The following is a 13,397-nucleotide window of genomic DNA, read 5'->3' as shown; positions in this document are numbered from 1 at the left end:
TGGACCATAAAAAAGGCAGAGTATCAAAGAATTGATGCTTTCAAACTGTGATGCTGGAAAAGACTCTTGTGGGTCCCTTGGACAGTAAGGAAATCAAACCAGTCAATCCTAAAGCAAATCAATTCTGAATACTCATTGGAACGACTGATGCTGAGGCTGAAGCTCCAATGCTTTGGCCATGTGATGAGAGCAGCTGACCCATTTGAAAAGACCCTGATGGTGGGAAAGATTGAAGGCAGAAGGAGAAGGGAGCAACAGAGGATGAGATGGTTGGATAGCATCGTCAACTCAATGGAAATGAGTTTGAGCAAACTCCGAGAGGTAGAGAAGGACAGGGAGGCTTGGCATGCTTTAGTCTATGGGGTCGTAGAATCAGACATGATTTGGTGGCTGAACAACAACTTCAACAAAGCAGTAGAGCAGGTTTTGCTACAAATGGATATGTGAATGTGGTAAATCTTCTGAATCTCTTAAGAATCAAATTTCATCTGTGAAATGAGCTGGCTGGAATATTGGACAATTTGTAGTTTGTCTTTTGATACTCTGAGTATGTCAGAAAGCAGAACTGGTGATCAATAGTACAGATCATGAAATTTAGTGAAGTGTATAGTAAGCATTTTTAGAAGTACTGTCATCTAATGAACAAAGTACTGAATTCTGGCCTTCTTCTGATTACCATACATATGGATATGGATTCTACTATCTGAAGCAATAACTAGTTTACAACTGTTCTAGGCTACAACTCTAGAACAACAACAAAACCAGTTTAAAATTAATTATCTCTTTAATTAATTTGGAGTTTATTTTTGTGTATGGTGTGAGAAAGTGTTCTAGTTTCATTCTTTTACAATAATGTAAATCAAAACCACAATGAGGTACCATCTTACGCTGGTCAGAATGGCTGCTATCAAAAAGTGTACAAACAATAAATGCTGGAGAGGGTGCGATGAAAGGAAACCCTCTTACACTGTTGGTGGGAATGCAAACTAGTACAGCCACTATGGAGAACAGTGTGGAGATTCCTTAAAAACCTGGAAATAGAACTGCCATACAAACCAGCAATCCCACTTCTGGTCATGCACACTGAGGAAACCAGAATTGAAAGAGACATGTGTACCCCAATGTTCATCACAGCACTGTTTACAATAGCCAGGACATGGAAACAACCTAGATATCCATTGGCAGACTAATAAATAAGAAATATGGTACATATACACAATGGAATGTTACCCAGCCATTAAAAAGAATGCATTTGAATTAGTTCTAATGAGGGATGAAACTGGAGCCTATTACACAGACTGAAGGAAGTCAGAAAGAAAAATACCAATATAGTATGCTGCTATCGTTGCTGCTAAGTCTCTTCAGTCGTGTCTGACTCTGTGCAACCCCATAGATGACAGCCCACCAGGCTCCTCTGTCCCTGAGTTTCTCCAGGCAAGAATACAGGAGTGAGTTGCCAGTTCTTTCTCCAATGCATGCATGCATGCTAAGTTGCTTCAGTTGTGTCTGACTCTGTGCAAGCCTATGGACAGAAGCTCACCAGGCTCCTCTGTCCACAGGATTCTTTAGGCAAGAATACTGGAGTGGGTTGCCATTTCCTTCTCCACCAATACAGTGTACTAAGGCACATATATATATAAAGTTTAGAAAGATGGTAATGATGACCCTATATGTGAGACAGCAAAAGAGACACAGATGTAAAGAACAGTCTTTGGGACTCTGTGGGAGAAGGCGAGGGTGGGATGATTTGAGAGAATAGCATTGAAACATGTATATTATCATATGTAAAACAGATCACCAGTCCAGGTTCAATGCATGAGACAGGGTGCTCAGGGCTGGTGAACTGAGATGACCCTGAGGGATGGGATGGGGAGGGAGGTGGAAGGGGGATTCAGGATGAGGAACACATGTACACCCATGGCTGATTCATGTCAATGTATGGCAAAAACCACTACAATATTGCAAAATATTTAGCCTCCAATTAAAATAAATAAATTTAAAAATAAAATGAAATTAATTATCTCATTATCATGCTAAAGTTATAAAGAAGAGTTGGCAAACCAGATTGACTAGCCTTTTAGTCCGTATAAAGCTGATATAGTAGCTTAGGTACATTATTACAGAAAGTCCCATGCCTGTTTCCACATATTTGAACCAAAAATCAAAAATACAAATCAAGAGTAGCATCACCATTAACTTACTAATTTAAAAGTATTATTAGTAGAGAACTTGGAAATTCTTAAAGGAAACAAAATATGAAGTGGATTAAATGATACCAATGCTATGCATAAAAACATTGCTACACTACCACTTAGTGGCCTCCATATTAAACATAACTGGGTTGAAAGTTAATCAATAACAGTGTGTTTTAAGCAAATCTACATAGCCCTTACTTGACAGAACAGGTGAATTCCAACTGTGTGCTATAAAGCATAGTTACACTAAAACTATAGTATTTTATCAGTGATTGAGTTATAAAACTAAAGATATATTATCATGTGAAGTGTGTTAGCAAGTGGGTATAATGAAGGGATAATTAAGGACAGAGAATAATTTAAATGTTATTAAAGGAATGCATATCATAAATTAGCAAATTAATAGCCTTCTATTCAAAAGTTACAAAATTAATGGTGAAAATGACATGTGAAATGCAATTCCAATTTCTACCTCAAAGTATTTTTATTATAGAAGCAATAATATCTAAAATAAAGATAGCAAAAACATTTTGGGACTGGTCTTTAGTTAGTTTCATTTTACCATAATGCTATTTTTGTATTTGAAATATTTACATAAATTCATTGTACATTTTAAGTCTTAAATGTGGTATGGAGAGATTGATGAAACTAGTGGAGTAAGAAGATGTAGAACTCAGTTCTGTCTATGAACACATCAAAAATATACCTATGTGTGGAAAAAAATCTCACTGAAAACTAACTAGAGACTGGCAAAAATATTTCTGTAACAAAGTTGTATGAAAGATACACATGGAATCAGGTAGAAGGGGAGAAAAGTGATGATGTTGAGACCTGTGACCTTGGGAGAAAAATGAAGGGAAAAGGGAGAATACATGGGTGGAAGCCCACCCTGGGGATTGAGCAGTTCAAGCCACATATTAGGTGCCCCAGTCCTAAGGTTGGACAGTGGGAAGATGAGCCTCCATAGTGGATTGGAGGTCCAGTGGAACTAACAGAAAGTATGTGGAAAAACTTTTTTCCAGTTGTGAGTAGTACACAAGGTTGGCTTGTCCTTAAGGCAGGACAGAAATGACTAGTTGAGGACCACTTCAGTGGCTACCCAGTTTCCCATACCCACCCTTGCACAAACCACAGCCTGAGCCTAGCAAATGCTCCAGCTCTGATTACTTCACCTTGCAGCTCCCCACTGGAGTGAGGAAGAGGAGACATGTCAAAGGCAAACTAGATCTCTTCCTGGGGCTCACCTGCAGCAACTTGCATCTTGTTATAGCTGAGAGCCAGTTGGGTCTCACTTTCTCCAGCACTGCTCCTCTCTAGGGTAAAGCGACTGGTGTTGAAAGAAAGGAAAACACACATTTAAAGGGAACAGAGCCAGCTAAGACTCGACCTTCAGGGATTCTGACCCATTAGCTTTGGGTCCAAACTCACCCCTGATACTGACGAGATGGCCACTTACCAAAGGTGAAGCCTTCCTTATACCTGGCTGCAGCCCTAACCACTCCATCTCCAGCACACCTTTCTATACAGGTGATAGCTGCCAGCACACTCTTAGGAAAGACATTACATCTGTTCACATAAAATACAGGTCTCCAGCAAATGCACTGGGCACACACAGATTATATAATGATGCTTGCACATAAGGACAACTTTCCAAGACCACAATAGGTAACTGCTTCACCTAATTTCATACAGACAAAGAAAGATAAGCAAAACAGAAAGACAGATAATTTTATCAGCTGAAACTGCAAGAGAAAAACCCTGGGGGTGGGGGGGAAATAACAACTAATGAAGCAGAAATAAACAATTAGCCAGAAAAAAATATGAAGTATTAATAATAAGAATGATAGCAAAATTAGGGAAAATAGTAAACAGTGAATTTTAATTAAGAATTAAGAAATATAAAATAGAACTAAAAAATAAAAAACTTAAATGAAAACACATTAGAGGGAATAAATAACAGACTAAGTGTTACAGAAAAATGTATTTGTGATTTGAAAGATAGAATAATGGAAATCACCCAGTTAGAACACCAAAAAGAAAAACAAACAAACAAAAACTTTTGAAGTATACATATCCAGGAAGGAGAAAAAATGAGAAAGAAGTCAGATTTATTTGATTGAAAATATGGCTTAGAATTTTCCAAAACTAGAATAAGGGAACAGATTTACATGTCTAAGAAGTACAGAGGGTCCCAAATAAGATGAACCCAAACAGAAACATACCACAAAATATCAATTAAAAAGGCAAAAGTTAAGGAGAAGTATTAAAGTATAAAAATATAAAACTAGCAAGAGCAAAAGAAGAGTCATATACGAGGGAACCCTGTTGAGGCTATTAGCTTATTTTTCTGTAGAAACATTGCATGCCAGAAGAGAGTGGCATGATATATTCAAAGTTCAAAAGGAAAAAACCTGCATCCCAGAATATCCTATACAGCAAGAACACAATTTAGAATTGATGGAGAGATATGGAACTTCCTAGACAAGTAGAAACTAAAGCAATTCAGTAATATTAAACCTACCCTGAAAGAAATGTTATTGAGTTTTCTCTAAAGTGAAAGTGAAAGTGAAATTGAAGCCTCTGAGTTGTGTCCAACTCCTTGTGACCCCATGGACTGTAGCCTACCAGGCTCCTCCGTCCATGCGATTCTCCAGGCAAGAATACTGGAATGGGTTGCCATTCCCTTCTCCCAGGGATCTTCTTGACCCAGGGGTGGAATCCAGATCTCCTGCATTGCAGGCAGACGCTTTAACCTCTGAGCCACCAGGGAAACCCACTTAGTTTTCTCTAACTGGAAATAAAAGGCTATAACAAAAAGTAAAAATCTGTAGGAAATAAAAGATCATACTAGGAAAGGCAAATACATATTAAGGGATGAAGGTGAACTACTTAAGTCGGCTAGTACAAAAATTAAGAAAACAAAAAAACTGTAAAAGCAATTCTAATAGTGACGAGGTAAAAATGAGATATAAAATATGTCATCAAAAACACAAAGCATGAGGGAGAAGAGTAAAAGAGGTAAATCATTTACAATGCATTTTAAGTTAAAAGAAGACAAATGTAAAACAATGGAGAGCCCAAAGGTAAACCCATGCACCTATGGTAAAATAACCTGTGATAATGGAAGCAAGAATATACAGTGGAGAAAGGCAATCTCTCTAATAAGTGGTGCTGGGTAAACTGGACAGCTACAAGTAAAAGAATGAGATTAGAAAATTTCCTCATGCCATATACAAAATATAGCTCCAAATGAATCAAAGACCTAAATGTAAGACACAAATTAAAAAAATAAATACTAAAAGAACAGAACACAGTAGAACACCTTGAGATAAATTGTAGCTATATATATGAACTGAAGTGTTAGTCACACAGCTGTGTCTGACTCTGTGATTCCATGGACTGTAGCCCATCAAGCTCCTCTGTCCATGGAATTCTTGGATAAGCATACTTGTGTCTGACTCTGTGATTCCATGGACTGTAGCCCATCAAGCTCCTCTGTCCATGGAATTCTTGGATAAGCATACTAGAGTGGGTTGCCATTCCCTTCTCCAGGAGCTCTTCCCTACCCAGAGAATGAACTTGGGTCTTCTGTATTGTAGGCAAATTCTTTATCATCTGAGCTACCAGGGAAGCCCCATATATACATATGATCTGTCTCCAAGGGAGAAACAAATAAAAACAAATATAAATAAATGAGACCTAATTAAACCTAACCCCTTCATGGATCACAGCCATGTCATGCCAATGGAGCTTGCATAGCTCAATGAAGCTATGAGCTATGCCATGTAGGGTCACCCAAGACAGATGGTTCATAGTGAAGAGCTCTGGCAAAATGAAGTACACTGGAAAAGGAAATGGCAACCCACTCCAGTATTCTGCCACAAGAACCCCATGAACATTATGAAAATGCAAAAGAAGATATGACATCAGGAGATGAGCCTCGTAGGTTAGAATGTGTCCAATATGCTCTAGGGAAGAGTGGAGGGGGAGTGGATGGGTTAAGCAGAAATGAGGATCAGTTGATGTATCTGGTGATGAAATTAAAGTCTGGTATTGTAAAGGACAATATTGCATAGGAAGCTGGATTGTTAGGTCCATGAATCAAGTTAAATGGGATGTGATCAAGCAGAAGATGCCAAGAGTGAACATCAACATTGTAGGAATGAATGAACAAAAATGGACCAGAATGGGAAAATTTAATTCAGATGACCATTATTTCTATTACTGTGGGCAAGAATCTCTTAGAAGAATTGGAATAACCTTTATAGTCAACCAGAGAGTCCAAAATGCAGTACTTGGGGGCAATATCATAAATGACACAATGATCTTGGTTCCTTTCCAAAGCAAACCATTCAACAACACAGTATTTCAAGTCTATGACACAACCACTAAGAAGTTGAAGTTGATCAAGTCTATGAAGACCTACACCTTCTAGAACGAATGCTACAATAGATGTCATTTTCATCATCAGGGAATGAAATGTAAGAGTAGGAAGTCAAGAGATATTTGAAGTAACAGGGATGTTTGGTCATGGAGTACAAAATAAAGCAAGACAAAAGTTAATAGAATTTTTTCAAGAGAATGCATTGGTCATAGCAAACATCCTCTTCCAACAACACAAGAAACAACTCTACACATGGACATGAACAGATGGTCAATATTGAAATCCAGATGGTAGTCAGAAGTACTGAAGTACTTCTGAAGTACTATGGATGGAGATTTGTAACATTGTATAGAAGGCAGTGACCAAAATCACCCAAAAGAAAAAGAAATGCAAGAAGGCAAAGCAGTTCTCTGAGGAGGCTTTACAAATAGCTAAGGAAAGAAGAAAAGTGAAAGGCAAGGGAGAAAGGGAAAGATATCCCAACCAAATGCAGAGTTCCAGAGAAGAGGAAGAAGAGATAAGAATGCCTTCTTAACTGAACAATGCAAAGAATTAGAGGAAACAATAGAATGGGAACCAATAAAGATCTCTTCAAGAAAATATAGACATCAAGGGAACATTTTATGTAAGGATGGGCATAATAAGGTACAGAAATGGTTAAGTACATAACAGAAGCATAAAAGACTAAGAAGAGGTGGCAAGAATACACAAAAGAACTATACAGAAAATATCTTAATTACCTGGATAATGATGATTATGTGATCACTCACCTAGAGCCAAACATCCTGGAATATGAAGTCAAGTGGGCCTTAGAAAGCATTACTACCAACAAAGCTAGTGGAGGTGATGGAATTCCAGCTGAGATATTTCAACTCCTAACAGATAATGCTATCAAAGTGCTGCACTAAATATGCAAGCAAATTTGGAAAACTCAGCAGTGGCCACAAGATTAGAAAAGGTCCATTTTCATTCCAATCCCAAAGAAGGGCAATGCCAAAGTATACCCAAACTACTGCACAATTGCACTCATTTCACATGCTAGCAAGATAATGCTCAAAATCCTTCAAGGTAGAATTCAACAGTACATGAACTGAGACTTTCCAGATGTTCAAGCTAGATTTAGAAAAGGCAGAGTTAACAAGAGATCGAATTGCCAACATTCTTTGGATCATGGACAAAGCAAGGGACTTCCAAAAAAGAAAAAAAAATCTACTTCTGCTCCAGTGACTACACTAAACCTTTGACTATATGAATCACAACAAACTGTGGAAAATTCTTCAAGAGATGGGAGTGCCAGACAACCTTATCTGTTCCTGATAAACCTGTATGCAGGTCAAGAAGCAGCAGTTATAACTGGACATGAAAGAATGGACTTGTTGAAAATTTGGAAAGTGGTACAACAAGGCTGGATATTGTCACCCTACTTATTTAAATTATATGCAAAGTGCATCATGTGAAATCCTTGGCTGCATGAATCATAATCTGGATTCACGATTGCTGGGGGGAAATATCAATAATCTCAGATATGCAGATGATACCACTCTAATGGCAGAAAGTGAAGATGAGTTAAAGAACCTATTCTTGAATGTGGAAGAGGAAAGTGAAAAGGCTGGCTTAAAACTCAGTGTTCAATAAACTAAGATCATGCAATCTGGTTCCATCATTTCATGAGAAATAGATGGGAAAAAAGTGGAAACAGTGGCAAATTTTATTTTCTTGGGCTGCAAAATTGCTGTGGATGATGAATGTACCCCTGAAATGAACACTTTTGGAAGAAAAGTTATGACAAACCTAGTCTGTGTGTGCTTAGTCACTCACTCATGTTGAACTCTTTGTGACCCTTTGGACTGTAGTCCACCAGACTCCTCTGTACGTGGGAATAGAAGGGGAAAATATGCAAACATGAAGATTTTATGAAAAGTAAACATTTTGTTTTCTCGGGCTCCAAAATCACTGCAGACAGTGACTGCAGCCATGAAATTAGGAAGGAAAACTTTGACAAACTTAGACAATATAGTAAAATGCAGAGACATCACCTTGCCTACAAAGGTATGTATAGTCAAGGGTACAGTTTTTTCCAGTACTAATGTACAGATATGAGATTAGGTCCATAAAGGAGGCTGAGAACTTTTGAATTGTGGTGCTAGAGAAGAATCTTGAGATTTCCTTGGACATTGAGGAGATCAAACCAGTCAATCCTAAAGGAAATCAATCCTGAATATTCATTGGAAGGACAGTTGCTGAAGCTGAAGCTCTAATACCTTGACCACCTGATGTGAGGAGCCAACTCATTAGGAAAGACACTGATGCTGGGAAAGATTGAATGCAAAAGGAGAAGTGAGTGCCAGAGGATAAGGTGGTTACACAGAATCACCTACTCAATGGAAATGAATTTGAGCAAACTCCAGGAGACAGTGGAAGATAGAGGAACCTGATGTGCTGTGATCCATGGGATTTCAAAAACTGAGACACGACTTAGCAACTGAACAACAACAGCAGTTAAAGCTAAAAGCTTTTGCACAGCAAAGGAAACGGTTGACAGAAGGAATGGGAGAAAATATGTGTTAATGGTATGACCGAACAGTAGTTAACATCTAAAGTATCTAATTTCACACAACTTCACGTCAAAAAATCAAACAACTTGATTAAAAATGAGCAGAAGACCAGAAATGACCTGAGTTTTTCCAAAGAATATATACAGAAAGCCAGTAAGTTCATAAAAGGACACTCAACATCACTAACTAACAGAGAAATGCAAATAAAAACCACAATGAGATATCACCTCACCCCTCTCAAAATGACTAGCATCAGAAAGTTTATACAAATAAAACATCTTGCCAAGGATGTGAAGTAAAGGGAACTCTACTACACTGTTGATGGGCATGTTAATTGGTATAGCCACTGTTGAAAATACTATAGAATTTTCTCACACATTAATAATAGAACTGCCACCTTTTCTATGAAATCCATTTATTTTTATATATCTGAAGAAAACAAAAACATTAAAAAGATACATGCATTCCAGTGTTCTTAGTGTTACTATGCTTAGTGAAATATGACAGAGAATATCTAATGCAGTATCGTATCACAAACAAAAAATAATTACTATATATATATATATAGTAATAAACTATATTATAGTTTATTACTAATAAATACTAATAAATACTGACAAAAACTAGAGGTTACCAGTGAGGAGAACGTGGAGGGGCAAGAAAGAGGTAGAGGATCAAGAGGTACAAATTGGTCTGTATAAAATTAAAAAGCTACAAGGACATATTGTACAGCATAAGGAAATAGCCAATATTTAGTAACAATCATGTTGCTCAGTCCCTAAGTCCTGTCTGACTCTTTGTGACCCTATGAACTGCAGCATACCTTGCTTCAATGTCCTTCACTAACTCCCGGAGTTTGATCAAACTCAGGTGCATTGAGTCAGTGATGCCTTCTGACCATCTCATCCTCTGTCATCCCCTTCTCCTCCCGTCCTCTTGTTTTTCCTGACTCTATAGAGCTTCTCCATCTTCAGCTTCAAAAAATATAATCAATCTGATTTCAGTATTGTTGTTCATGGACATCTCGTGATGTCCATGTGTAGACTTGTCTCTTGTGTTATTGGATGAGATGTTTGCTATAACCAGTGCATTCTCTTGGAAAAACTCTGTTAGCCTTTGTCCTGCTTCATATTGTACTCTAAGTCCAAACTTGCCTGTTACTCCTCATATATAATGATTTGAATTATTACTTTGGTAGTACATTCTTTAAATGTTTAATTTATATATGGGTATAATTGATTTATAATGTCAGGTTAGTTTCAGGTGTAGAGCAAAGTGACTCAGTTTGACATATACATGTATCTATTCTTTTTCAGATTCTTTTCCCATTTAGTCTATTACAGAATACTGAGTACAAGCCCCTGTACTATACAATGTGTCCTTGTTGATTATCTATTTTACTTATAGTAGTATGCATATTAATCCAAAACTGTAAATTTATCCCTTCCCTCCACTCTTCTATCAAATTTATTGATAACCATACATTTGGTTTCAAAGTCTGTCAGTCCTTTTCTGTTTTGTAAATAAGTGTATTTGCATCTTTTTTTATTTCACATATTAGTGATATCATATGATATTTGCCTTTCTCTGTTTGACTTACATCTCTTCGTATGATAGTCTCTATATTCATCCATGTTGATGCAAATGGCATCATTTCATTCTTTCTAGTGGCTGAGTAATATTCCCCATTATATATATATGTACCACATCTTTTTATCACTTCATACATTGATGGACATTTAGGTTGCTTCCATGTCTTGCCTATTATAAATAGCGCTGCAATGAACACTGAGGTGCATAAATCTTTTCAAATTATGGCTTTCTCCAGATATAGGCCCAGGAATGGGAATGCTGCCTCATATAATAACTCTATTTTTAGTTTTTTTTTAAGGCACCTCCAGACTGTTCTCCATAGTCACTATACTGATACACATTTCTACCAGTAGTGTAGGAGAGTTCCTTTTTTTTTCTCATAGTCTCCAGCATTTATTATTTGTAGGCTTTTTGATGGTGGTCATTCTGACTGATGCAAGGTGATTCCTTATTGTAGTTTTGACTTGCATTTTTCTAATAATTAATGTTGAGCATCTGTTTATGTACTTGTGGTCTTTCTTAATGTCTTCCTGGGATAAATGTTTATTTATATATTTCCTACCGATTTTTGATTGAGTTGTTTGGTTTTTATTGATATTGGGCTGTATGACCTGTTTGTGTATTTTAGAGATTAACCATTTGTTAGTATCATCATTGCAAATGTTTTCTCCTATTCTGAGGGTTGTCTTTTCACTTTGCTTAAAGTTTCCTTTGCTGTGAAAAAACTTTTAAGCTTAATTGCATTTCACTTATTTATTTTTGTTTTTATTTTCATTAATCTAGAAGGTAGATCCAGAATGATAATGTTGCAATCTATGTCAGTGTCCTGACTATGCTTTCATCTAACAATTTTATAGTATCCAATTTTATATTTAGGTCTTTAATCATTTTGATTTTTTGTGTATAGTGTTAGAGAGTGTTTTAGTTTCATTTTTTACAGGTAGCTGTCCAGTTTTATGACCAAAATTTGTTGAAGAGATGGTTTTCCCAACATTGTGTAGTCTTGCCTCCTTTGTTGTAGATTAATAGATCATAGTTGTGTGGGTTTATTTCTGGGCTTTCTATCCTGTTCCACTGATCTGTATTTCTGTATTTGTGTCAGTACTACACTGTTTTGATGACTGAATTTGTAGTATACTCTGAAGTCAGGGAACCTGCTTCTTCCAACTTCAGTTTTCCTTTTCAAGGTTGCATTGCTATTTGGGGTCTATTGTGTTTCAATACAAATTAAAAATTTTTTTCTTCTACTTACGTGAAAAAATGCCATTGGTAAAAAGTCAAAGAGTTGACTCATTGGAAAAGACTCTGATGCTGGGAGAATTGGGGGCAGGAGGAAAAGGGAACGACAGAGGATGAAATGGCTGGATGGCATCACCAACTCGATGGATGTGAGTTTGAGTGAACTCTGGGAGGTGGTGATGGACAGGGAGGCCTGGCGTGCTGCAATCCATGGGGTTGCAGAGTCGGACATGACTGAGTGACCGAACTGAACCGAACTGATGTATAATTTATTCCTAGGTATTTCTTCTTTTTATGTAATGGTAAATAAGATTTTTTTCTTTTCTTGTTCTAATCTTTCATTGTTAGTGTACATTGACTGTGATATTAGCTTTTGCTTTGTCATGTGTGCCCTTCATTATATTAAGTCATGTTCCCTCTATGCCCACTTTATGAAGAGCTTTTTTTGTGTGTCATAAATTGTTGTTTTTTGTCAGTGCCTATGGAATTGATAATGTTTTTTTTTCTTTCAGTGTCTTTAAAAATTTATTTTAACTGGAGAATAATTACTTTAAATATTGTATTGGATTCTGCTGTACAACAACATGAATCAGCCATAAGTATATATATATGACCCCTCCCTCTTGAACCTCCACTTAACCTCAACAGAGTACTCTATCCAGTGACCTTTTGACCTAAATTCCCTGGTGGTCTAATGATCATATGGTTTTTATTTTTCAATTTGTTAATATGATGTGTCACACTGATTGATTTGCAGATGCTGAAAAATACTTGCATCCCTGGGATAAATCCCACTTCATTGTGGTGTTTGATAATTTAAGTGTTTTGTTGAACTCCTTTTGCTAGTATTTTTGAGGATTTTTGCATTTGTATTCATCAGCAATTCAATGATGTTGGCCTGTAATTTTCTTTTTGTGTGGCATCTTTGCCTGGTTTTGGCATCAGGGTAATGGTATCCTCATAGAATGAAATTGGAAGTGTTCCTCTCTATGCAAATTTTGACATTCTTCAGAAGAATAAGTGCTAACTACAGGTTTGATAGAATTCACCTAAGAAGGCATCTGGCCCTGGACTTTGTTGGGAGGTTTTAGAATCACAGTTTCAATTTTAGTAACTGTGATTGGTCTGTTCATATTACTTATATTTTCCTGGTTCAGTCTTGGAACGTTGTGCCTTTCTAAGAATTTTTCTCTTTCTTCTTGGTTGTCCATATTGGCATATAATTACTCGCAGTCTTCTCTCATCATCCTTTGTATTTCTGTGGTGTCCATTGTGGCATCTTATTTTTCATTTCAAATATTATTGATATGAGACCTCTCCCTTTTTCTCTTGATGAATATGGCTAAAGATCTATCAATTTATGTTTTCTATGAACACATTTTAGTTTCATTAATCTCTACTATTGGTTTCTTTTTAATTTTTTTTTAATTG

Source organism: Bos indicus, chromosome X, assembly GCF_029378745.1.
Source record: "Bos indicus isolate NIAB-ARS_2022 breed Sahiwal x Tharparkar chromosome X, NIAB-ARS_B.indTharparkar_mat_pri_1.0, whole genome shotgun sequence".
NCBI lineage: Eukaryota > Metazoa > Chordata > Mammalia > Artiodactyla > Bovidae > Bos > Bos indicus.
This window is presented reverse-complemented; position numbering follows the sequence as displayed.